Genomic DNA, 25,106 nt, shown 5'->3' on the forward strand with positions numbered 1-25,106 from the left:
AAAAAGGGTTGCTTAAAATTCTTTTCCTAAGAATGGAGACTAATGAGGGGTACATTAACTTTTAAAAGAGAATCTTAGACCAGAATCTCTTTAAAAGTTAAGCGGTCCTCCGTTAGATGTAAACAGCATCTCCAAGTCGGGAACATCTGCTCATTCAGCTGGAGTCTAAACACTTGGCCTAGCTGGGCAGCCTTCCACCAGAAGACTCTCCACCAGAAGACTCTCAACACGTACCCCAAGCAAAAGTGAGAGGAGCAATAAAACCAGGGATTCCAGTAACTATTGACAGGACAGTAGAGAAAAGAGGAAGGAACCTTCCTATTAGCAGATCAATCCTATCTTTTTAATGTCTTCCCTCTGCCCTGGACTCACAAACCTCTGTTCAACATTTCACACAGCATTTTTGACGTTCTTTCTTTCTAGTATATACCCATATCAAAGAGAAGAAGGAAAAGAAGAAGGGGAGGAAGAGAAAAAGAGGAGTAAAAGAGGGAGGGAGAAGAGGAAAATGAATGCTAGTGGTAGTGGCAGAGGAGGAGGAGGGTGAGCAGAGAAGCTGAGGCTGGTGGGGGAAGAAGAAAGAAGGAGGCAAAAATCTTTGTAACCACTAATATCAGTGCTGCAGCAACATCTCTGGTATTCTCTGATGTGCTCTGATTCTGTAGATGCCAGAGGTCCTCTGCTGATGTGCTGTCTCAAAAAGATCGTGGATGTGGTTTATAATTTTTTTTTTTTTTTTTTTTTTTTTTTTCCTTTTTGGTACCAGAGATTGAACAGAGGGGGGCTTAACTAACGGGTGGTTTTTCAGAGATGGCATAAAGTTCACTGCTTCCTGTCAGTAATACCACTCATCTTCCTTTTGTTCTTTTCTCCTAGTAAGCATTGTCTTTGTTGTGCAATGACCTCTTGGTTAACTTTGAATCTTCTGTTTTCTCCTCTGAAGTCTGTTATCTTTTATTTGGCTCCACAGGAACTGCTGGTGTTTATAAGTGTTATGGAAGGCAGGGGTGGGCACCCTTTCCTGCCCAGGAAAGGGCACTGCCAATGCTGGTACGGTCAATGAGCACTGAATCTCCTAAAACCTCTGCCAAAACAACAGTCACCAGGACTTTGGTGTAAACATCTGCAACTCGAAATAAGGCTAACCTTCACCTTCTCTATTTCACCCAACCAGGGTGATATGATGGCCTGGAAGATTTCATGACTCAGAAAGCATCCAGCTAGAGAGTAGAAACCAGCTTCAACCTCATTGTAGACATACTGATATCTACAATTCAGAAGGGGGACTTCCTATCTCATGGTAGGAGAACACCTCTCCCACTTCACAGGGTGGTGAGTAAAATCTTTCATTTCTAACACTAAACTCCCCTCAAGGCCCATAGTCCCAGTGTAATTCTCTTTTCAGATTCTTCTCCACTATGCTGGGAGGCAGAGGATGATTGTATGTTGGAGACAGTGTTGATTTTGTGACCACTGGGTCACTGCTGGCTGCAGCAAGGAATTGCTTTCACTCTTTACAATGGGGTCCTTAACAATTCTAATTTTACAGTTTGGATTCCTGTCTTAATTCTATGGCAACAGAAAAATCTCATTCAATCTTTTAGTTATTTTGAAAATTCTTTAAGGTTTGAAATCTAAATCAATTGCTTTAGAAAGTAAAGGATCAATAAGGTACATAAATTTCCTCATGTCAAACATCTATTTTGAAGTCACATTTTCTTCCTCAAAATTTGGTGGAACATTTTCCATTGTTTTCCAGAATTAATGGTTAGCATTAAGAAACCCAACTTGTGGAATATTAAGAGGTACATTTTGAATATTGTTCTCTGCTCCCCATTCCTGACACAGAGCTTCTAATACTTTGTTATAGTTTGAATGTGAGGTGTCCCCCCAAAAGCTCACACTTGAGGCCATGCAAGAAGGTTTAGAGCAGAAATGTCTGGGTTATGAGAGGCTTAACCCAATCAGAATTAATCCCTTGACAGGATTAACTGAGTGGTAAATGAAGGCAGGTAGGGTATGGCTGAAGGAGGCAGGTCATTGGGGGTGTGGCATTGGGTATATGTTTTGTATCTGGTGAGTGGTGTAATGTATAAAGCTGCTCCCCTGCCCTTTCTGGTGCAGCCATTTTCCCCGCCTCCCAACCACTTGTCAATCTGTGAACATCCTAGCTAGCTATTGGTTCATCATTCAGCTTGCAAGTATCCTTCTCCAATATTGGTCCCCTGTTAGCCCGGCGGAATTCAACCGCCATCTTTCCTCTCTTGCTTCTCTCTCCTACACACTTGCTTTTCCTCCTCCTTTTTTCCACTCTCTCTAGCACGCCCTTTCTCTTTCCTTTCTCTTTTCCTCTCATTTTCTCTCTTACCCTGCAGGGAGACACTCTGTTTGCTTAACAAACTCTCTTATGTGATTTCCTGTGTCCGTCGTGGTTTCGTGGGATTTTCCTTACATTGGTGCCGTGACTTGGGATGGGTCCTTCCACTGTCGTGAGTGGAACCCCATCTAAGCCCCAGTGCCCCCGGACACGGCCCAACCTTCCATTCTGCCCGAACGCTCTGCTCTGCATTCATTACCGGATTTCAAATTGGTGAGTCCTCTAGGCCGGTTCCCCTAGGCTGATTTATACCCTCGAGGTGTCTGAGGGGTGGGGGTACCCCAGCCACAACTTTTATAGTTACGGCAGGCCCCTATAGACGGTCTTATCTGCCGGGTGGACTCCTGATTTTATGGTGGAGATTCTCCCAGGGTTGAGGCTCATCTTGCATGGCATTCGCACTTGAAAACCCTTATATCAGGTCCTCAAACCCTTCTCGGCTTTTGCCTGGCACACACATTGGTGCTTGTGTGACGACACAATCAATGTGCTGCCCCTCATCTCCAGCCCAGTACTCTGGCCTCGGGACGCCCTGGCCACAGACTTGGCTGTATCAGTCCCCACCATGGAATCTGGGTCCTCCAATCTGGCAGATTCCACCCTGGGAACCTTTCGCCCGACCCTGGTACTTAAAGCCATCAAAGTCTGTTTTTGTAATGTCACACAGCTTCCGTGAGCAAGCGGGCAGATGGAAAGGGATTTCTTATCTTCAAGTCTCTTCTTTCTTGCTTCTTAGCTCTTCCTGCAGGCTCAGGCTCCAGACCCTGCTTCTCCGTCTTCCCCTGCTTCCCCATGTAATATAAGCAGCCCCATTCCCCACAAGTAGTGGGAGATAATTGTTTGACAATTTTTTGTGTCCAAACCTAAATTAATTACTAACCAGGAAAAAGGGCTAAAAGGACCTAAGCATCAAGTTTCTGCTAGAACATTTTAGCCCCTTTCGGATTCAGATCTCAGTCAAGGCTTACATTGAAATGTAAATGGAGGAAGGCACAGTGGGAGACCAGTCTCAAACCCAAAGAAAAAAAGTGCCCATTTTAAATTTCTCCTGGGCTACAACTCAGAATACTTTTCTTCCTTTCACCTTTTCTCTCCTTCTCATTTTCTCATGCACTAATTAATAACCATTATCATTTTTCTTCTAGGACTTTTGTTTTTCTTAAATGCTATATTTTTGAGCTCACAATTTTGATCCTACATACCTAGGTTAATGATTTTTGATCAGTTCTTTTTATCCAATTCTAGAGTTATTTTTGAACATCCGTTACATTGCAATGGAGATAAATATTACAAGGCCTTTGCTTTTGTGTTAAATATAAGTACACATAAAAATTAAAATTTTAAAAATGGATCCAAATATTTTTAATTCATGTGATTTAAAGAGGCTCAATTTAAATTGGGTAAACTAATAGAAGTAAAATGTCCTTAAAATTAACTCACAAGACTCTAGGTGGTCAAACTAATAAAATGTTGATGTTTATAAAATGTCTAACATCAATTTTTCTAGGACTTTTCTTCAACAGGAAAGAGACAGCAAATACTGTTGGTATACTTGTGTGATATCTTGGTTTTTTTTACAATAAGATGAGTGAATTAGAGTCGACATGTATGGGATTACTCAAATGTGTTTCTTAGAGACATCTAATTAATTTACAAAGGTATTCCATGGAGTAACATACTTAAAAACATTATTCTTTATATATTAAATGTGTTCATATTTTCCAGGTATACAAGCCTTTAAAACAGAAAATTTATCAAGCTGCTATTCTCCAAATTAAACTTGTCTGTAATGGTAAACCTATCATTTAATGTTCTATTATAGGACCTGTCATCAATAGGGTATATGTAAAATTTGTTAAATGTATTTCTAAAAGTTACTGAGAGCCTGATTTGTTTAAAGGTTAAGCATGAAAGCATTTTACCACTTTGCCACACAAAAGGAAACTTAAAAGCTCTCTGAGGCTTTCTTTAATTCATGTTTTAGATAGAATGTTAAATTGTGTTAACTAATGTTCATATAGACTCAGGAGTCAATATATGTAAACTTCTTAAAATGACCTTTAGGAAAGAGTGTAATACACAGTAGCAAAAATGGGACAACAGTGACTGAAATTGGGGTCTCTGATGACATCATGGCTGTGGCATGCCTGGTGCCTGGGAGTGCTCCTGTGCAGGGGCACAAAATGCCCAACTGCTGTGGCAGTACATTGATCTCAGGCACACAGCTCTTGGGCAGGAAGGAATTCTTTTGCTGGATAACCAGTGTTTCATCAGCTCCTTTCTCTGGTTCCTGCCCACCTTACAGTAACTTTGGAACCTAACATTGCACATATATAAAGATTGCTGACATAACTCTTTAGATCCACATTTCCATCAGAGAATAGAGCTCCATCTGATCTCAGCTTAATCTTCAAAATCTGTGTTTATAACCCTTTATTTTCTAATACTCCTTTGCCCCTCACTGAAAAGTCCCACATTACCTGAGATAAGGCTCTGCCTCACAACCCTGCTACACATTAGAATGGCTCCAAAGTAAGCCAGACTTTAACTCATTTAAAATTGTGTTCAAAAGTTTGACATTTGTTGTAAAGATTACTGTGATCCCAAATGGGAACTCAGCCAAAATTCAAGATAGCTATTGCACAAACTGAATGTTTTACTGTTGGTGATTCCATTTTGTATTTTCCTTGTAAACTCTAATTGTTGCCTGATCAATATTTTGCAGAAGTACTGCTTCAAGAACGAACACCGTAAATTAACTTGGAATAGTAAGCCATCACCTATAGGACAGATAATGTAAACCCCAATTAGATAAAAGGGGGTACATAACTGTAAAGTTATAGACATTGAAGCTAAAGCCCAGTGCTCTTACTTTATGACTGCTGAGACTGACTTGCTTAATGGTTAAGATCAAATTTAGAGATTGAGATTAAATACAGAGGTCAAGAAAAGTCCATATTTGGGTCTTGCCCTCAAAGTCAGCCTGAACCCAGGGAACAAGAGGACTTCTCTAAAGAGGTTTGCAACTCTGGGTCACACAACCTCCTGATCAAGGAGATTGATATGACCACTAGAGGAAAAGCCACTCAGTGCACCTGCTGCAGAGGAGAGTCAAAGAAAAAGGGAGACATCCCTGGTGCTTTCAAGGGAAGCCACCTCATTGAGGAGACCCTGCCTAACCAATGGCACTAATGGAGCTGAGAAGCTGCTCTTAAGTTTTCTATAAGTGACCCCTGTGGGAACTCAGCTGACTCTTTAACATACAGGAACATGTCACTTTGACCAACTTGATCTAAAACATCTAGAAAAACAGTTAAAACCAAAATATAGCCATTCTTGGGCATTTAAAAGAAATAATACTTAAATGTAACTTAAGATGTACACTTGTGTTAGCTCACTAGAATAAAGACTAAAAGCTACAAAAGAGATTCTTAGGCAAATATGCCTGATAACTATCAAGAGAAACTGCCAGAGTCAGAAGTTTTAATACCTACAGACACAGGTAGGCTTAATCTATGTTTGCTAGAAACAGAAGTATAGAGACCTATACTAAATGTTGTGTTTATATTCCTGATAACCTGAATAATGTTAAAGTTCCCAAAGAAAGGCCTTATCCTCTCCAGCCTTTGGTAGGCCTTGTTATGGAAAAAACTTCTCAGTTCTTCTACCCCCTGGTGAGGAATTATTGACTTCTGTCATCTTTATGATATTCATTGGCGTGTTCCAGATTCTGCAACATTTATATTGTATCAATCTCATTTAAGTACTCATGTCTTTTTGTTCTTCTCTCATAGAAGCACCCATCCCCAGATGCCTTTACAACCTGCTCTTCCCAACCGGACTTCTACCATGGACTCCTCAATTGACCTGATTTCTAAAAAGGGAACTCCAAACTGCTTGGCCCACACTGCCCCTTTCCAGCTTGAAGAAGCCAGATTGGTCATCACCCCCTTTCCCTACAGCAGTGAAGGAGTTCCTAGAATTAGAGGGGTGAATGAAGTCAGAATTGGGGACAGACAGTTAGTGTAGAAATAGGGGATCAGTTAAATCGAGGAAATGAAGTCCATGAAAACCATCTGCCTTTGGAAGTCTGGAAGGAGAATGGACTTTTTACATCTCACCTGCAAAACCAGCCCCAGTCACTTAGGCAGGAAGGAGAGAGAAGGCTTCGGAAAGAACTGGAGAGCAAAAAGGTTTTCTTATAAAAGCAGAAACGGGGGAATGTAATGTATAAAGCTGCTCCCCTGCCCTTTCTGGTGTAGCCATTTTCCCTGCCTCCCAACCACTTGTCAATCTGTGAACATCCTAGCTAGCTATTGGTTCATCATTCAGCTTACAAGTATCCTCCTCCATTATTGGTCCCCTGTTAGCCTGGCGGAATTCAACCGCCATCTTTCCTCTCTTGCTTCTCTCTCCTACACGCTTGCTTTTCCTCCTCCTTTTTTCCACTCTCTCTAGCGTGCCCTTTCTCTTTCCTTTCTCTTTTCCTCTCATTTTCTCTCTTACCCTGCAGGGAGCCACTCTGTTTGCTTAATAAACTCCCTTATGTGATTTCCTATTTCTGGCATGGTTTCGTGGGATTTTCCTTACAAGTGGAATCTCTCTTTCTCTGCTTCCTGATCATCATGTGGGCCAATTCCCTCCACCACACTCTTCAACAGTGATGTTTTTGCCTCACCTAGAACGCTGAGGAAAAGAGACAGCTGTTTATGGACTGAGATCTCTGAAAATGTGAGCCCTCAAATAAACTTTTCCTCTTCTAGAATTGTTGTGGTTGATCATTTAGTCACAACAGCAAAAAAGCTGACTAAAACATACCCTTATAATTTCCTAAGTGATAGGGTTGCTAGGAGCATATTTGGTCCTAATATTTGTTCTTTGACCCAGTTCCTAACATAGAGCTCCTAAATCCCGTGGAATTTCCAGAGTGATAGAATATTATTTTAGTCTAAGGAGGGACTCTTGGTGTCCCATGGATCAGGGCTGGTCACCAAAAAGGCTATACTCTGATTAGAAACATGGAATTTTGAACCCTCCATCCCCCATCCTTCAGAGAGAAAGAGGATCTAGAGATTGGGTTAATAATTGATCATCTGTAGGAGATTTTTGTCATGAAAAATCCCTAAGTATGAGGTTCAGAGAGATTCCAGGTTGGCAGGAGACTAGAAGGGAACCATGCCCCAATTCTGCAGGAAAGATGCTCCTGCACTGGAAACCCTTCTGGACCTCTCCATTTCTATTCACCTGTGTCCTTTATCACACAGCAGTTGACAGGATTAAGGGGTAAGTTTGGATGAAAACTGGGAGTTTTGAACGAACTTTATGTGAGGTGGTCTCCTTTTCCTGAATGTATTATTGAGATGAATATTATGCCCGACTCGGAATTGCTTCCCCTACCTAATATGGTGAAGCAGAAGGCATGTAAGGCTGCCCTCAGGCTAGTCTTAATTGGACATGCTAAATGGGAACCACTTGAACTCCCTGAGCCCACACAGGTGATTAATTTAAAACAATATAGGATACCTGGTAAGCAAAAAGAGATAACCACTTTAATTAATGACATGCTAGAAGCTAAAGCCCTGAAACCAAGGAAGTCTCTGAACAATAGTCCTGTACGGCCTGTGAAAGAGGCAGATGGCTCAGGGAGCCTAACAGTAGCTTATCAAGGCTTTGATAAAGTTGTCCCTCTTGTAGCCTCAGCAATTCTAGACATGATTTCCACCATACAAGAAATGCAACAGGGTAAAGAAGACTGGGGCTCAGTGACTGATCTTGCAAATGCTTTCTTCTTTATCATAATCTCAAAAAAGAGCCCAATACCATTGACCTGCCCATGAGAAGTATCCCAATTGACATTTACTGTACTGCTAATAGGTTTATCTAAACTCACTGGTTTATTGCCATAATTTGTCTGAAGGGATTTGGACAATGCAGGTCTCCAGTATTACCATACACTATGTCTACAACATTAATATCAGATAAATATCAGAAACTAAAGAGCAAACAATGACTAACTTGAGCACAAAATGATTCACATGACAAATTGAGGCTGGTTAATACATGGGGCAAAGGTTCCTGTTGGGATTAAAACAGTGAGCTTCACCTGGTGGAACCCCTAAGGCACATGACACTCTGAGATAAGGAAGGTTGTAAGTGACTTTCTGGCAAACTCAAACTCAATAATATCAAGGTGTAATAACCACACATCTAACTCTAGAATACACGTAAAGCATATATCCTAACTGTACTCAGATGCCACGGTAACAACATGGTTGGTGAACAAAGAAAACTGGCCTATAAGGCAGAAAATGGCCCTGAAAGGAGTAAGTACCTCTAGGTATCCTGGGACAAGCTGGGTTTGTTTTTATTGAGTAGTAAAATTCAGAGGGAAAATTTTTTAACCAGAATAAGCAGAGAGAGTTCTCTCCCAGGAGGAAGGTGAAGGATGATGGGAGTCAACCTGGAAAATAAGGAGGCTTTAGGAAAGCGAGTCAGATACATTCAGCAAATAATGCTGGATAATTTTAAGACTCAAAATTAAGAAAGGGCCTGTGCCTGCCCTCACCCAATCAAATCTTGAATACTTAGAGGCTGAAGAGGCAATGGGGCAATGGCCCTCTACCTGCCTGTGGGGCTAATGGGCAACATCTATGGGAACCTTTGTTTATGTTTATATTTATAGTTTCCTTTTTGTGTGGGAGTGGGAGTTTTGAAGACTGAATTTAGGCTTCACACATGCTAAGTATGCATTCTAGCACTGAACTACACCCCCAGCACTATATTTAATTTTCTTAAGTTTTATTTTGTTTTTAATTGGCACATAATAAGTGTGCCAGGGCTGGGGATATAGCTCAGTTGGTAGAGTGCTTGCCTTGCAAGCACGAGGCCCTGGGTTAAATCCCCAGCACCGCAAAAACAAACAAACAAACAAAAAATATATATAAGTGTGCCAATGTCATATTTTCATATTTGTAAGCATTGTGTAATGATCAAATCAGGGTAATATCTATCACCTTAAATATTTATCATTTCTTTGTGGAAATAACATTCAAAATCTTCTAGCTATTTTGAAATACATAATACATTGTTGTTAAGTATAGTCATCCTTCTGTGTGATAGAAAAGCAGAATTTATTCTTCCTGTTTAAATGTAACACTGCACCTGTTGACCAACTTCTCCCCATTCCCTCTGCCAACTCCCCAGCCTCTGATAATCACTGTTCAGCTCTCTACTTTTATGGAATCAACTCTTTCAGATTCCATAGTGAGCAAGATTATGAAGCATTTGTCTTTTTGTATCTGGTTTATTTCACTTATACAATGTCCTCCAGGTTATTCATGATGTCACAAATGACAAGATTTTATTCTTTTAAGTTCCTGAAAAGTACTCCATTGTGCCTATATATCACATTTTATTTATCCATTCATCTGTTAATGACTACTAGGCTGATTCCATATCTTGGTTCTTGTGAATATTGCTGCAATAAGCATGGGAGTGTAGATATCTCTTCAACATGCTGACTTTATTTCCTTTGGCTATATACTCAGTAGAGGGATTGTTGTGTCACATTGTAGTTCCATTTTTAATTTTGGAGGAAACTCCATACTGTTTTCCACAATGGTTATAGCAATTTACATTAATATGCAAGGGTTCCCTTTTCTCCACAAGCTTGTTGAGCATTGTTATCTTTTGTCTTTTTTATTGTAACTATTCCTATTGAAGTGAGGTGATATTTTCTGTGGTTTTGATTTACATTTCCCTGGCAATTAGTGATTATGAATATTGTTTTATCTATACCAGCAAAAAAAGAAAAAAGACAAATGGGATTATATCCAGCTAAACTGCTTCTGCACAGTAAAGGAAATAATCAACAGAGTTGAAGAGACCACCCACAGAAGGGAGAAAATAGTTACAAACCATGCATTTGATAAGGGGTTAATATTCAGAATATATAAGGACCTCAAAACAAATCAAGAGCAAAAAATCTTATTTTAAAATAACAAAAGCTTGAATAGACATTTTCAAAAGAGTATGTAAAAATGGCCAAGAGAATATGAAACTATAGGAATTTATGACCCCCTAAACTTGTGGAAATTTTCTGAGGGCTCTTATATTTTATAACAATATATGATCACTGCCTGAATCTCTAGAATAGTTTGCTAAATACTGCTTGTGTCTTTGCCATAGGAGAGAGATGGGTCCATCTGTATGATAGCATATGATGGAAATCATTCTCAGTGTAAGTTACGAGATGAAATGTTCTCTATTGCACACCTATTATATGATACGTTATCCTCTATTATGTAGATTCTGTTCAGAAGGCAAAGCAAATACCTCTTTTTCTTAATGATTTTATCCTGTAATGAAAATGAGTTGTGCCATGATCATATTATGATATAGTTTAATACTGATATTGTTGGCAAGATTCAACTACTCCAAGTAAATATGTCTTATTACAGTACTGATAATGATGATCAAATATACTGGGAAATTGAGTGAGAGTCTCCTCAGGACATAAAACCTATATATTATCTATATTATTGTTCACATTTAATGGAAAATAGTTGACCTGAGGAAGAATTGGATCTTGTCAACCATCAACTGATTTCTGTGTTAAATAGTTCTGCATAAACTTATTATTAACACAGCAGTAGGTTATGGAGGGAAAAGAATAATCAAATTAATATAAGAACATGAAATATATATATGTAAATATATATATACATATATATTATATATAAAATAGCTTTACAAGAAAATTAAGTTGTTTCTTTTAAACCTATCTCTACCCTACAATGACTTCTTTGTATATTAGACATATCCATGTTGGTACTACTGGTTTCCACATTCTCTAAATGCTACACAAAATTACAAGCTCTGTCAGATATCTTCATTTAACTGTGAGAAGTTCCTGGCCAGAGATGGTGGAGTGGACATTTCCATTGTCTTCTAGCATTGATTGTTATCATTAAGAAACCAAACCACTGACTATTTTTAATTTTTACTCTTAAATGACTTTATTGATTGTCTAATTCCTAAAAATTCTCTATCCTCGAAGTTCACAAATTAAATGAGATATTGTTCAGTGTTAGTAATGACAATGATGATATATGTTTCCTAAAACACACTACCTTTATTCAAATCTTACAGATTCAGTTCTCTGTTGATTTCAGGGAGAAAACTCTTATGCTATTGTTCCTTTGAATACTGTTTATATTTCATTTACTCAACATTTTGGATTATCTTTGACTTTAAATTCATCATCTTCTTCCTAACTTTTTTTTTTCTTTATCAATCCCTCTGTTTATTGCAAGCCTTTCTAGAGCAGCAATTGGATATTCAACAACTATTATGTTTCATGGTGTTTTTCATATACTATTTCTTTTAGTATGGTTGTTGCAAGTTCAATTCACCCAAAAACTTATTTTATTTTTCAAGTTAAACTATTACTAAATTCTTCTATTGTGGGCTGAGCTTGAAAGGAAATTTTATTTGTTCCTCAAAGTATGTATTCTTCCAGAACTTGTCCTATGGAATTTCCTTCCTTTCTTCCTTCCTTCCTTCCTTCCTTCCTTTCTTTTCTTTTTCTTTCTTTCTTTTTTTTTTTTTTTTCCTTCACATAGTATAGTCTTTGCATCTACTTTCTGGTTGATATGAGTAACTCTATCCATATCTAGGTTCTATGTTAGTTTTTCTTGATACCTTCCCTCCTGAATTTAGAACCTATTTGTACTTCTAAGACCCTGGCCACCTTGAAGTCTGAGCTGAATGGTTCCATCACTTTTCTGTAGCCTGAAGACACTGGCAAACACTGAAGGAGCAAAGTGGAAAAGGAAAGGTGCATCCTTCACTGGAGGTCACCAGCCATGCTCTCCCCTTTGAGATTTTCTAAATGTTGTGCATCATTCGCCACTTTGGAAAAAGATTTGAGTACTGAACAGGAGTCCATTGGGGCTTTAATTTTTTTCCAAAACTCATCAGGAAGTCCTGGAAAATTTCAAGCCTCTCCAGAGGTTTTTGGTCCATTTCTGTAGGCTCTGATATGGCCTTTTCTCTACTGGATTTGTCCCTGACTCCTCCAGAATGAACTAACCTCTTCATTCAGCAATCTTCAGTTTGCTTGATTTTATCTAGTCTGGTGGTCATGGGGACAGAGTTAATGAGAATGCTGAGCATTCTGTTGATTCAACTGTCCTCTCCAATTATGTGACTGGAATGGGGTGAAGAGGAGTCATTGCACTCAGCTCCAGGCCAGACCAGGATTCTGAATCTACTACCATATTCTGAACTTGATGGCATGTGGTTGTTGCCCTCTTCTTGTTGGTTGTTGGGTAAACTTTATGTTTTTAGTTATTAATATTTGATTCACTTTGTTACTTACTGGGTGGAAGAGCTTCTGTTCTGCTTTATGCTGCCCCTTTACCTGAAATCTATAATATTTTAATATAATGTTATCATTATGGCAGGAGCACAACATGTACACACTAAATACAAGAAAAAAATCTATAATTCTACCATGAAGTGATAATCATTGCTACCACTGGGATAATATTTTCTATGATAACATAGAGAACCTTTATACAATTATACTTTTATAAGCATTCTATTCCGTGTGTATATCATTTTACCAATTTCATATATAGTTTTGGTTTGCTAACATTTTCTCCATTTAAAATCCTTTTAAAAATTGATTTTTGCCAATAACTATTAGGCTACACTGATCTTAAACCTTCTATTTCTTAAATCTAATATGATTATTTTAACCAGTATTATATTGTAGGCATCTTAGATTTTTTTTCCCCATTGAGGAATATTATAAGGAATGAGACAGACATCATTACCCTCTGTACATGTATGATTACACAAATGGTATGAATCCACATCGTGTACAACCATAGAAATGAAAAGATGTACCCCATTTGTGTACAATGAATCAAAATGCAGTCTGTAAAAATAAAAAGAAAATTTAAAAATGAAGGTAAAATAATAAAGACCTTAGATGAACAACAACAAAAAAAAAATGTGCTAGGATGCACATATTTATACATCATGTTTTGTGGGATTGTTTTTATTTCCTTCAGACAAAGTCTAAGGAGAAAATTGAAAGGATTATTAAATAAGACATCCACATCCAAACTTAGGTTGTAAACAAGATTGCCTCCTCCTCTGTCTCTCTCTCTACACACACACACACACACAACACACACACACACACACACAACACACTGTTCCACTACTTTGTACTATAAACCTCAATGACCAAGTTGCTGAGTTTTTAAAAAGTTCCTCTGTAGCTCGTACTTGTGTGTTATGCCAGATCAGGGAGACATCAAGCTTTAGTCTCATGATTACCATTTAAAGTGTTATTAGAAATCCTAAGGACTATGTTTAGATGACTGAAAATTGCTGTGTCATATGGGGACTACTAGCCAAATGAAGGACAAAAGTATGACACTGCAGTACCCCCTCAAAAAAATTAGCAAACTCATCCCTGTTTCTCTTTCTCCTCAGCACTGTCAGCTTGCCAGGGAGGGGGAAAGACAGGAAAAAGAGGAACTCACGAATGCACAAATTTGCCTGATGTGGCCATCTGCAAGGTCATCCCACAAATACCTACCCATCTGTGGGACTTGGGTGGGGCTGTTCAGAAGGGAAGCTGGGAAAAAGGAGGGGGGCTGTTGCTCACCCTTTGCTTTGGTTGCTGTTGCTGGTTCATCTTTCCAAAAAGCATGAGCAACAGAACACTCCTTTGGACCAAGATACTGTCCTGCTCACAACATTGCAGGCATCCCAGAACCTGCAAGCCACAGAGCACATGGTTTACCCCAAACTGGTGGGATCGAGTCTTAGGGCCACTTCATTATACTCCAGGTGCCTCAAAAGAAAGAAAACAACTCATATAACTCATGTAACTCCACTTCTTAGGCACAGGGAGTTCATTTCCCAAATGACAGCTGGGCTGGATGGTATTCCAAACCTCCATCTCTTAAGGAAAGGTCCATTTCTGATACTAACCCAAGATTTTTGTATCTGTTTTCTAAATAGAACTTGCTTATTACTCATTGATTCTGAAGGCTTTTCCTACATGTTTTTCTTATTTCAAAATCTCAATCCCATATAGAATGTCCCATAAATTGACTTTTAAAGAGCTTCTTCAGTGAAATCCCAAAATGGGGGAATGTACTCATAACTTTCCTGAGGATGTCACATGCCCTGATGCTTCTTTATATTCCCACCACCTCAAATAAACCCAAGACTGTCAAAAGAACAAAGTAGGGTATCAAGAGAAATGAATAAGCAAGTAAGTTTGCTTTCAAGAACAGAGAACAGTGATCATTCAGGAGCACCTGTCTCTTTCAACCTATGATCTTCTGTTATCTCAGAGAACATTTTACTTCATTAGGGCAGATGTGGGAAGATAGCATAGGTTTTTCTTCAATTAATCTGCAAATTCACATTTGTTTGAATTCATCCAGCCTCTGTGCTAGGAGTCTTAGGAAAGTCACAAACACACAAGTACACATGAACATACACACATGTACATACACACGTCCTCTCTTACCATCAAATCCTTTGAAAATGCTAAACAAATTTTTGAGGTAGTGTTTGGGATTTGGGTTGCTCTGACTTAAAACAGTGGCTGTTCAACAAACAATACAAAATAGGTGATCATATTTAATAGAGTTTAAACTCAAATACAACTAGAATACTACCATGAAATCACTAAGTAGGAGAGATCTGCTTTGCATTGAGAGATGTCATGGACAGAGGGTACAAGGAGTTTTCTATATACAAGGCCTGAATTAGAGGACAAATAGATGAATACCCCAAGAGGGAGGCATTTACTTCTGCCAAGCTCCTTTTTCAGGATTGTATGAACTGCTATAATAAACAGACCCAGGAAGTGCATTATGGACCTACTGCAAAAGCAGTTTCTTTTTTTCAACATGAAATGGCTAACCAGGTGGACAATCACTGTTATGGTTTAGATATTAGGTGTTCCTCAAAAGCTCATGTGTGAGACAATGCAAGAAGGTTTAGAGGTGAAATTATTGAGTTGTGAGAGTCTTAACACAATCAGAGAATCAATAACCCGATAGAGATTAACAGGGTGCTAACTGAAGGCAAGTAGGGTGTGGTTGGAGAAAGTGAGTCATTAAGGGCATGCCATTGGGGTATATATTTTGTGAACTGAGCTCAGTCTCTCTGTCCTGACCATCATGTAAGCCACTTACCTTCACAACAGCCTTCCACCATGATGTTCAGCCTTACCTCAAGCCCCAAGGAATGGAGCTGGCTGTCTATGGACTGAGACCTCTGAAACCGTGAGCCCCAGAATAAACCTTTCCTCCTAAAATTGTTCTTGTCAGATCTTTTAAGTCACAGTAACAAAAAAAAAAAAGCTGACTAAAACAATCACTTTGGTTTGATAGCTAGGATGACAATGTTTCTGCCACTTTTAAAGTGAAGCTTCTATGCATGTCTCGTGTCAGCTCATTTCCAGTCATTGTGAAGCATAAAGGACATTTGAGAAATTTTGAATGAGTCAGGCCTGAAATGGCACTAGTCACACCTTCTACGTCTACTGGTCAATGCTCAGTCCCAGAAAACAATTAGAAAATAGTGTTCAGCTGAGGAACCAGAAAGAAAAAAAGAACATATGTTTTGGTGACCAGCCTCTATCTCTATGATATTCCTTTTGTTACATAAAGTTTAATAAAAATTCTTCCACACATTGCCGACCAACGCAGAGAAGAGATGATAATAGGTAATACTCAGTAAGAGTTCACAATGTACCAGGTGCTGTTATGAGCTGTACATGTTTAGGTTAAATCAATACTGAGGTATATGACACAATTATTCCTACATCCACACTGATGAGGCACAAAGACAGAAAAACTAAGCAATTTTTCCAAGAAAAAAAATTTCCATTTGCATAATTTACAAATGGCAGAGAAAGGAATCCATTTAGACTTATTCCAGAGTCTATATCTATAAGTGGAGGGCAGTAGACAGGTAGTACTATAAGTTGATATGAGTTGAGTTTGTCCCCAGGGTTTCCTGTGTTGGAAGCTTGGTCCACAAGGTGGCAAAGTTAGAAGATGGTGTTCAATCTTTATGACACAGGTCCTAGTGCAAGGTGATTGGATCATTGGACATTGCCCTCAGAAGGAATTAGATAGTTCTTATGGGACCCTGATTAGTTCTCTCTCAAGAGTTGTTAGAAAAGAGTTAACCTCTCTTTTATCTCTGGCCTCCTGTTCACCATGGAATTTCTCCCTCTTGCATGTGCACAATCAGGGGGAGCCTTGGAAAGAGCTAGCACCATGCCATATGAGTTTTCCAAAACTGTGAGCTACTTTTCCTTATAAAGTATTCAACCTCAGGTATTTCATTATAGTAACAGAAAGTGGACTAATACTGGTGGATATATCCATCTCCCAAGACATATACAACTTAATTGGGAATATAAAATTAATATGCATGGAAAAATAATAAAATATATATTTAGGTCTTATGCACTATGCTATGGAAACTCTACTAGTTGAAATTATGGAGGTGGATATAACCTGGGTATCTGGAAATTTGTATAGACACTGATCACTCCAGAAGGACCCAGTATTGAAAAGAAAGGGTATGATGGATGTATGAAAGCAGGAGATCTAAGAGGACCCCATATTTAGGGGAAGCACTGTGCTATGGAAGGCTGTGGTAGGGACAGAGGCCTAACTACAGAGGCCAGCATACCATCTTGATGTGAGTCAAGGTTAAAACCAGATAAACAATACCCTGAATTTATGGTTCAGTCTGGAACTTCTCTATTCTATCCACAATGAGAAGAGTCCCCTGAGCCAGAATTAATGTTTTAGCCTTGTCACTTATTTATGTTTTTTTCAATGTTTTCCTAGTTCATTCATTAATTTATTTTTATTGTATATGTTTAAGATGTAAAACTTGATACTGCTGTAGTCAAAAGCACTAACATTTCCATAACCTCACGTACTTTTATGTGTCTATGGAAAGAACAAATCTACTCTGTAAGAACATTTTCAACATTTTATTTTACTTATAGTTTTTTTGTTTGTTTGTTTGTTTCTGTTGTTTTTAACCAACCACATGGGTTACAAAATGCATTTTTTGTAAAAATATATGCAAAAAAATTAATTTTATGGTTGAAGTTCACTAGAGTCACCCAATAAATGACTCCCAGAATACATTCCTAGTATAAAGTTTCTGTCTCTCTATGAGCTAACATACTCACTGATACTCAATTATATTTCATAATAAAAGTTATGTAATTCCTCACAGGGCCCCAAGAAAACTGAAGTAAATTATTTTTCAATTTTACCCATTGCCCTGACGCAAAACAAACAAACAAAGATAGAACAGCTTGGATTTATACTGTAATGTCTTCTCCCCCAATCCTTATTGTAGTGGGTTGACTCTGGTGTTGCCTTTCATAGACTGCCCAAAACTAATTTTGGAAGGAAGCTGGTTAAGATGATACAGAATGAGTAACTGAGACTTGGGTTTTGAAAATATCCTAAAAGAATTTGGTCAGTTTGTGTGTCATAAGTCTTAAATAAAATTGAATAAGTGATCTTGATAATATAGTCTCTCTAGGTTTCTAAGACCCCCCAAGTCCCTGCCTGTTTTCTGTGCATTTCAAATATAGGGAAAGCTTTGAGCATTTTTTTTTTAAAGTTCATGAAAGAAACATATAAAGGAATCTGTAAAAAGTGGGAAATTTTTCTTGGTGCTAGAAATTTTGGTTTCTAATCCCATTCAAGAAATATGCCAATTTTTGACCTAACAATTTTTTTAATTACCTATTTGTTTTAATATAAATACATATTCACATGCAATTGTAAATAATGCAGTGAGAGCCCCTGTAATTAATACTCAGTTTCTCCAATGTAACAATTGTAGAACATTTCCATTATTTCCAGAGAAATAGAACCAATAGTATCTATGTATATACATGTGTGTGTGCATGCGCGCGCGCGCGCGCGCGCGCGCGCGCGCGTTGTGTTGTGTGTGTGGTGTGTGTGTGTGTGTGTGGAGACAGAGGAGCGGAGAGCGAAGAGAGAAAGAGGAAGGGGGACAAATGATAGAATTGGATCATGAGATTACAGAGCTCCAGAAACCCACAATATAGTATCTGGAAGCTGGAAACCAAGAGATCAGTAAGTAATTCAGTGTGAAGGCAAAGGTCAGAGAATCGAGAGTTCAGACGATCAAGAACAAAAGAAGATGAATGTTGCAGCTCCAAGAGAGAAAAAATTAATGCCTCATCTACTTTTTTTTTTTCTGTGGGTGCAATCAGAGCTATCAATGAATTGGGTGGTGTCTATCCAAAGTGAGAAGGATGGATTGTCTTTACTGTCTACTGATTCAAATGCCAATCTATTTCAGAAGCGTTGCCACAGACTTACCGAGAACTTAGGCTTCACCACATGAACATCCTTTAACCCAGTCAAACAGACTCATTAAGGATAACTATAATGCTCTCCTGAATTGCCCTTTAATAGCCATGCTGGTTCCTCTGCCCCTTTCCAAATCCTCCTTAGATCCTGGCAACCACTAGTGTGCTCTCCATTGCCGGGGTCCAGCCCCAGCAGGGGTCCATGGGTTCCACACTGGTAAGGAGGCGCGGGGAGACAGCGTCGGCGATGGATGGAGAATGAAAGACACAGACTCTAGTTCTAGTGCAATCATTCCCACTTTATTCTGGGGAAGGCTGGGTTTATATATACATTTTTCTTCAGGCTTTGATGACAGACTTGTGACTAATAAAATCAAAGAAGTTTCCAAAGCATAGGCAGGAATTGTTTTTACCAAAAGATTATGAGAAAACAGTAACCTTACAGATTATCCTTACTTAATCACCAGGGCTTGCCATTGATAAATAAGCTGGTCCATATCTAGTAGCTACTGTGGGAGGTGCTTTGTGCTTAGAACTTGGGGAAACATTGTTATCTATAAGTTTCTGTGCCCCAACAGGTTCCAGCTGTGCCAGTAAATGCAGTGTTTGGTTTTTAACATAATAAAAACATTCTGCTGTTGTGAGGTTAATCATCACAGGGTTTCAACGTGTGTTTTGTCTCCATGATGTTTTTCTGGAAATTTGTAGAATTATTCCCATCACCTCTAGCAAGATTCTCAGACTGAAGTGAGTAATATATTATTAGGAAAACTCCACAGAATAACATCCAAGCTAGGGAGGCATACATCTGGCTACAATCCTTTTAGGATGAGTCTCTGCAATCATCCTTGAGTGGAACTCTGTCAAGCACTGCAAGGAGAGCCAGGTGCCCCTGCACTCCATGTTTACACCTGTTTAGTTTCAAGAAAGTTTTAGGTGGAATCACACAGTACATAGCTTTTGGAATTGTCTGCTTCAGTTCCAAGTCTGGAAAACATGAGGCAGAAAGAATATCTTGCACACAAGACTGTGTCAGGCCTCAGGTCCTGGAGTCCAAATCAGTCTCTCTGCCTTTCGAAGTCCTCTTGTGTTTGTTTTAAACATAAAGTCCAAAATTTTCAATTGTACTTAATGGAAGGAATAAGAAAAATGAGTCTTCTTCATTTTCCTGAAAGTAGAAGTGTATTGGCAGACTTTTAAACATAGATTAATATCTTCTATAAAATCATAGAGGTTTAATACATTATCATTTTAATCTGCTTTATATCCTATCAAGACATATGTGAATATAATTGTATCCTTTTTAATGTTAAGATATTTCATATATTTCTAAAGCCCCAGGAAGCCCCAACTACATGACTAACCTATTAGTGCTCTGTCTGTTTGATTTTAAAATTTGTATTCAAATGGAACTTTGGGACTGGGTTCTGAGGTGCATCTTTTTAATCCCAGTGACTTGGGTGGCTGAGGCAGGAATTCGAGGTCAACCTCAGCAATTGTTTTAGTTGACTTTTTCATTGCTGTGACCAAAGAACTGACAACAATAATTTAATTAATTAATTAATTAATTTATCATTTTTATTTTTGGAGATCATGGTATTCATGTAGAATCTATTTTAGGTTGTTTTGATTTTTCTGTTTGACTCCCTTTTAAAGGAATTTTAAGATAATATACATTTGATTTTGATATTTATAAAATTCGAAAGTCATATAAAATTAAGACAAGGTAAGAGAATAAAAAGTGATTTTAATTTCCATTTCTCTAATTGCTAGAGATGCTGAACATTTTTTCATATATTTGTTGACCAATCATATTTCTTCTTCTGTGAAGTTTCTGTTCAGTTCCTTTGCCCATTTATTGATTGGGTTGTTTGGGGTTTTTTTTTTTTGTTAAGTTTTTTGAGTTTCTTAAATATCCTGAAAATTAATGCTGTATTTGAGGTGCAGGTGGCAAAGATTTTTTCCCATTCCCTAGGCTCTCTCTTCGTGTTCTTGATTGTTTCCTTTGCTATGAAGAAGTTTGATACCATTCCATTTGTTGATTCTTGATTTTACTTCTTGTGCTTTAGGAGTCTTGTTGAGAAAGTTAGTTCCTAATCCCACCTGATGTAGATTTGGGCCTACTTTATCTACTAGGCACAGGGTCTCTGTTCTAATGCCTAGGTCCTTGATCCACTTTGAGTTGAGTTTTATGCAGGATGAGAGTTAAGGTCTAATTTTGTTTTGTTACATATGGATTTTCAGTTTTCCCCACACCATTTGTTGAAGAGGCTATCTTTTCTCCAATGTATGTTTATGTCATCTGACAAGAACAATTTTAGAGGAGAAAAAGCTTATGTGGGTCTCATGGTTTCAGAAGTCTGAGTCCACAGATGACTGACTTCATTGAGCCCATTGAGTTCTGGGCACAAGGTGAGGCAGAAGAACATCTGCCAGAAGGGTGTGAAGGAGGAAAGCAGCTCAGAACATGACAATCAGAAAGCACAGAGACTTGCTCACCAGGGACAAAATACAACCCCAAAGGCATACACCCATGGACGTCCACCTCCAGCCACACCCTACCTGCCTACAGTTACCACCCAGTTAATCCATTTAAGTGGATTCATGCACTGATTAGTTCAAGTCCCCCCTAACCCAATCATTTGACCTCTAAACTTCTTGCATTGTCACCCATGAGTTTTTGGGAGATACTTCATATCTAAACCATAACAGCAAGTTAGCCAGAGCCTCTGCAACTTAGCAAGACCCTGTATCAAAGTAAAAACTAAAAAGGTCCTGGAATGTAGATCAGTGGCAAAATGACCTTGTGTTCAATCCCCAGTTTAAAAAAAAAAAAAAAAAGATGGATTAGCCAGTTTACTTTGAAGGAAACACTTCTGTAATCAAACACGCAAATTGAGTGAATTAAAAGTTGGAAAAACTGCGTCTATATTTACTTGCAAGATTCCTTTCATAGGAACACTGAACATGAAGAATGTACCTTATTATGTCACATACTAATGAGTTTCTCTTTTAGGCAACATTCTATAATTAGATAATCGCTGCAGGCTGTCAAATCAAAATTAACTTAATAAAAGATATTTAGTTCAAACTTTGCTTCCTCTGCCTTAATTTAAAACTGTATTTAAAGTTAGGAGGTACCTCCTTTTATACAAGCACATTAAAGAGATAATTAAAATGTTTAGAGTCCTGTCATTGAAAATTCGTGACCACTTAAGAACTGCATTAACTTTTAAAGATAATATACAATGAAGGATAGAAAAAAAAGTCATAGAGGGCAGACTCCAAAATAATGCCTGCATTAAAAATAGGAAGCATATGTGTGGGAATTAATTTTATTTATTTGGAAACCATGTTCCTATCTGAAAAGTTATATCTCAACCTTCTCAAAAATAAAAGTAGGAGAAGACTGTCAGAACAGTACAAAGATCACACGTCCCAGCCCCGGAAGATGGGGAACTGCCTCAAATCCCCCACCTCGGATGACATCTCCCTGCTTCACGAGTCTCAGTTCGACCGGGCTAGCTTTGGCGAGGGGACGGAGCCAGATCAGGAGCCGCCGACGCCATATCAGTGCTGAGGATTGGACCTCTGGCCTCACACATGTCAGGAACAAGTTCCAGTTCCAGTTTATCATCCAACACCTAGCCAGACTCGGCTAGCAACTCAACTGACTGAAGAGGAACAAATTAGGATAGCTCAGAGAATAGGCCTTATACAGCATCTACCTAAAGGAGTTTATGACCCTGGAAGAGATGGATCAGAAAAAAAGATCCGGGAGTGTGTGATCTGTATGATGGACTTTGTTTATGGGGACCCAATTCGATTTCTGCCGTGCATGTACATCTATCACCTGGCCTGTATAGATGACTGGTTGATGAGATCCTTCACGTGCCCCTCCTGCATGGAGCCAGTTGATGCAGCACTTTCATCCTATGAGACTAACTGAGCCAGGGTCTCTCGTCTGACTTCAAGTGAACCATCATTTTTGGTGGTTTTGATCTTTCGTCACTGAGCCCAAAGAACCAGGGATTAGGAATTAAGATCATGCACAAAAGTTTCCTAAAAATTCCTGGATGGCTACAGATGTTGAGGAAAGTATGTGATATTTTAGAAACTTAGGGGGGGAAAAGTAGGATGGTATTTTTATGTAAAGCCTTGACCCAGTGTTTAAAAATATAATTGTATTTAGATCTTGTTATTGCTCCAGTACACAGGAATTGTGTAAAGTGTTAAAGCAGCTGTATATGTTAAATTGTGTGTGTTGAAGATTAGGAAAAAGATAGTGGTTATTTTTCCTAAATGAAATAACTTTCTTCTCTCCACCAAATTCTTTTCTGAAGTTACTGGCATTTGGGTCAAGGTTTTATTAAAAGCTACATTTTATAACACTGGCACAAAAAAAGTAGTTTTAAGCTTGTTTGCACAGTTCTTTTTTTCCATTGGAAATGGAATTCATTGCCTTAGGTCTTTTTAAATAGTGTATTATCGTTGGGGCTGGCTCTATGCTTGAAAACCAGTTTATTTATAACCTGTTGTAAGTGCTATATTCTGTTTGCAGTTAGGAAATGCAGAATTTTAAGTGATCTCCTAGCTTGTAAGCAAACTGAGATGCATTATCCCTTTTCTATAAAAATTGAGTTAAATGTGTCAATAAATCAACTCAGCAGAGTGGGTTTAATATTACCCTTTCCTATGGGTTTTATCTAATTGTTTTTGTTGTTAATGTGATAAATGAAAGTCAAGGTAAATTTTAAATATTAAGATTTCTGATTTATTGAGCTTGAATTATGCCACCATGCTTATGTAAAAATGAAGGTGGTACCCCGGTGAAACTTAATGAGAAGTAGTTTCTCAGTTGTAATAATTTTTATTTCTCTTTCTTGTGATCTCCTTCCCTTTTGTCTTGAACCATAGCAAAAGGATACTGCATCTCTCATTACTGTAGTGATGAGGTAATTGAAGTTATATAAATACATCTCAGTCTCTATTTCTTGGAAAGGTATCTGTTAAGTCCTGCTAGGTGATTGACAAGACTCAGTAGGGAGAATAAAGGTAAATGTGCTTCATGTTTTGCACACAAATGCAAAATTTGTATAACCACATGACTTCATAGTTGTGATTTCAAAAAAGGAATTTCTCCTTTAATTTTTCTTGCAGTTAATGTAAGAATACTCTAAATCTCTAAGCTTCTGAAGTGTTAGAGGTAGAGATGGTCTAGTAAAGATGTAATAGTAATGTTTATCCATTTAGCATGTGTTTATTTTTCCTTATGTACTCAAGGTGATTTATCTGTTCAGCTCAGTGATATTACAGCTAAAAAACATTCATTAGCAAAAGGAGAAGCAGTCTCCACCTAATAAAGGAATCAGAAATGTTTCTTGTTTTTATTGAGTTGAATGTTTGACTCTTAACACTTTTCTACATACAAAACATAAGTTCCTCAAAGATTCTTCATAATTGTATTATAGAAGAATTTAGTATGTCATAAGTACTTAATTTGACATTCAACTATAGTAGCCGTATGTTGTTAATTTCCTTATGAGCACCATAATGGAAACACTCAAATGAATTTGAGAAAAATTGAAAGAAATTAGATTATCGGATTTTGTTAAAATGTTAATGTATCTTGCTTAAATTTCTGTTTGTTAATTTATATCCATCCAATTATATAAAGCAAATTTGGAGGAAACAGCTGAAGTGTGCAATATTTTCAGTGATAATTACTTCTTATTCTTGTGTTTTCTACTTAATCATGATGTCTGTTATCTAGTCAAAACTTTTGTTCTAGATTGTCAAAATTGCTAAATGAATTTTTTTTAAATCAAAAAAAAATAAAAGTAAAATTAACTTAGAAATTTGACTGAATATTCTTCACATCTAAATACCATTTTTCCCCTAGCACCCAGTAATTATATTCTATGCAACTGTATTAGTAAGCTCTGAGGATTTATGAAATACATTTCAAATTTCAGGCATTATTCTTTTTTAATTGCTTTGTATATTTTCTTTTTTATTTCTTATTATTAGTTATACTTGACAATAGGCTGTATTTTCACATATTATATATATATGGAGTATAACTTCCCATTCTTCTGGTTGTATGTGATGTAAAATTACGTTGGTCATGTAATCATATATACATATGGGAAAGTAATGTCTGATTAATTCTACTATCTCTCCTATTACCATGCCCCCTCTTTTTCTTTCATTCCCCTTTGTCTAATCCAAAGTACTTCTATTTTTCCCTACCATGCACCCTTATTGTGAGTTAGCATCCACATATCAGAGAGAACATTTGGC

The 25,106-nt window shown here is 37.9% G+C and overlaps 1 pseudogene across 1 annotated transcript; it reads left to right on the forward strand.

Moving 5' to 3' along the window:
* Positions 1-22,254: 22,254 nt before the first annotated feature.
* LOC306659054 (RING finger protein 11-like) lies at positions 22,255-24,245 on the forward strand (annotated as a pseudogene). The gene has a single exon. The product of its transcript is annotated as an RING finger protein 11-like (transcript).
* Positions 24,246-25,106: the final 861 nt, after the last annotated feature.

Source organism: Sciurus vulgaris, assembly GCF_902686455.1.
Source record: "Sciurus vulgaris genome assembly, chromosome: 4".
NCBI classification, from domain to species: domain Eukaryota; kingdom Metazoa; phylum Chordata; class Mammalia; order Rodentia; family Sciuridae; genus Sciurus; species Sciurus vulgaris.